The sequence below is a fragment of the Lissotriton vulgaris genome, chromosome 1_1, assembly GCF_964263255.1.
Source record: "Lissotriton vulgaris chromosome 1_1, aLisVul1.2, whole genome shotgun sequence".
NCBI lineage: Eukaryota > Metazoa > Chordata > Amphibia > Caudata > Salamandridae > Lissotriton > Lissotriton vulgaris.
Genome location: NC_141685.1, coordinates 1977893880 through 1977896496, shown reverse-complemented (window position 1 = coordinate 1977896496; position 2617 = coordinate 1977893880). Strand labels below are relative to the sequence as shown.

The 2617-nt window shown below is 36.2% G+C and overlaps 1 pseudogene; it reads right to left on the bottom strand.

Moving 5' to 3' along the window:
* Nucleotides 1-320: 320 nt before the first annotated feature.
* LOC147751471 (uncharacterized) lies at nucleotides 321-1337 on the bottom strand (annotated as a pseudogene).
* Nucleotides 1338-2617: the final 1280 nt, after the last annotated feature.

Genomic DNA, 2617 nt, shown 5'->3' with positions numbered 1-2617 from the left:
GATTCTGAAAGCCATGTGCCAATGGAAAATTGGCTACCCACATTTCAATCTTGCATTTTCGGTAATTTTACCGATTCGGTAAAATTACCGATTCGGTAACTTTACCGATTGGCTATATGTAGCTAATCGGTAAAATTACCGAAAATGCCAAATTTAAGGGCCCCTACATGTCAATGGCCATTTATCGGTCGGTAACGGACGAATTCGGCCGTTACCGGTCGGTAAATGGCTACTTTCGGCCACCTACATCTGGCCCTAAGTCTCTAGTAGATGTGGTGAGGGAGCGGAGGGACCTCAGAGTTCCAAGTTGTGCCAAAATATCAGAGAAAGCATGAAAATTCAATTCTATCATTTATCCCTGTTGGTTGGAGGGAATTGAGTTTTTTGATCTAGAAAAATTCTGCCTGTAAATGCTGTTTTACGGGATCCATGTCCCAGCTTTGTGGGAGTATCTCCAGTATGGTAAACTTGAGTTGTGCTATTTGATGATTGTTTTCAAGCCAATGAGTGGCTATAGCAGATTTCGTGTTCTTCGTGCGGATGTTGCTTTTATGTTCTGACATTCTTATTTTTATCTTCCTTTCTGTCTGGCCAACATATATTTTGCCTCATGGGCATTTGATAGCATAAATAACATTTTTGGAATCGCAGGTGCCTGTGTATTGTAGATCTCTTTTGTGGCCTTTCGAAGGATGCATGAATGTGTTTCCGGTTATTACGTTATTGCAATGTATGCAATTCAAGCATTTTGATATACCTTTATGTTGAGTTTTGTCGACTTTTTTGGTGGTTAGAACCTCCTTTAGATTTCTTGATCTTTTGAACGCAAAAGTTAATTGATCGCTATACAGATTTTGTAAGTCTGGTTCATCTTTGATAAGTGCCCAATGGTGGTTGATGATTCTCTTGATTTTTTTGGCAGCTGTCGAAAATTTTAGTACACATACTGTTTTTTGTTCTGTAGTTTGTACTGCAGAAGTTAATAGACACTCTCTTGAGTATTTCGCCACTTTTTTGAATGATTCTTCAAGAATCTCTTGAGGATATCCACGGGCCAGGTATTGGTGTTGTTGCTCTTCAATAGTTTTTTCCAGTATGTGCGGGTTAGAAGTGATTCTTTTGAGTGGAATGAATTGGGATGTCGGAAGATGTTTCTTTAAAGTTTCAGGATGAAAACTTTGGAAAAGTAAACTAGATTTGCGGTCTGTGGCCTTTTTGTATACTTGAGTTTGTAGTTGTTGGTTGATGATAGTGATTTGTACATCTAGGAACGAAATTGTTTCTTTGTCCATGGTGTGAGTGAATTTAATTATGGGGTTCAATTGATTGAGTTCCATGATGTTGGCGAGTAACTGTTATTTTTCTCCTTTCCAGATCAGAAATAGATCATCGATATATCTTTTGAATATCACTAGATGGTTTGTCCAATTGGTATTGTTTAAGATGTTGTCTTGTTCGAATTTCGACATGAACAAATTAGCATATGAGGGGGCCCCCCCAAAGCCCATTGAAGTACCATTGCATTGGTTATAGTATTTGTTATTCCATTCGAAATAACTATGGTATAACGCGAAGTGCATCAGTTCAATGAGAAAAACTTTATTGGCTTCACATTCTTCATCTCGAAGTAGGTTCCATTCAAATGCCTCAAGGCCTTCGTTGTGAGGAATTGATGTGTATAATGACACAACATCAACTGTACATAACCAGTATTCAATGTTTGTATCTAGTTGGATCGTTCTGAGCATGTTAAGGAAAGCTGTAGTGTCTTTTATATAGGTTTGTCCTATTTGCACAATTGGCTGTAGGTAGCAATCTATATATTATATATATATATATATATATATATATATATATATATATATATATATATATATATATATATATATATATATATATATATATATATATATATATATATATATATATATATATATATACATAATAATTTGGGTCTCTGGGGCTGAATGGCTGATATGCATTTAATGGAACTGCCATTTCTTCATTTCCTTCCATGACAAATTTGTTGATGATGATGTGCTGCTCCTCACACTGATTAATATTGTTATTATGTAGTGTTTATCTTTGTCACACCTTACCCCATCTCCCCTTTCCCATCTATTCATTAATCCCCTCACCCTCTTCCCCCTCTATACGTGATTTATGTAGGTTGGACTTAATTTTTAACATAAATGGATCACTCACTTGGTGGGGCGGATGTGGTGAAAGAGACGCCAACTCCTTATGGAATCTTCTATTGCCTGAGCAATAGCCCACACCAGCCCCACCTACCCACCAACTCATACAAGGGAGTCATAATTTATATAGATAAAATCATTCATCAATATCATCATTCAAGTCTTGAGTTGCATAATTGATTAACCTTGTCCACTCCTGACTCGAAGTCCACTCAACTTCTCCTGACTCGAGGATTTTATAATTGTAATTTTAATTAAGTACTAGCTCCCTATTTCTCAGAAGAAGTTTCTATTGCTATCTATTGTTATAATAGCAGGTCTTTGGGTCAATGTGGTAGTCTTGTTTCAGTCTTTGTAAACTTATGATATAAATATAACTCAATAACTCTGTGTTTTCTTTCAATCTAGTTGCCTTTAAT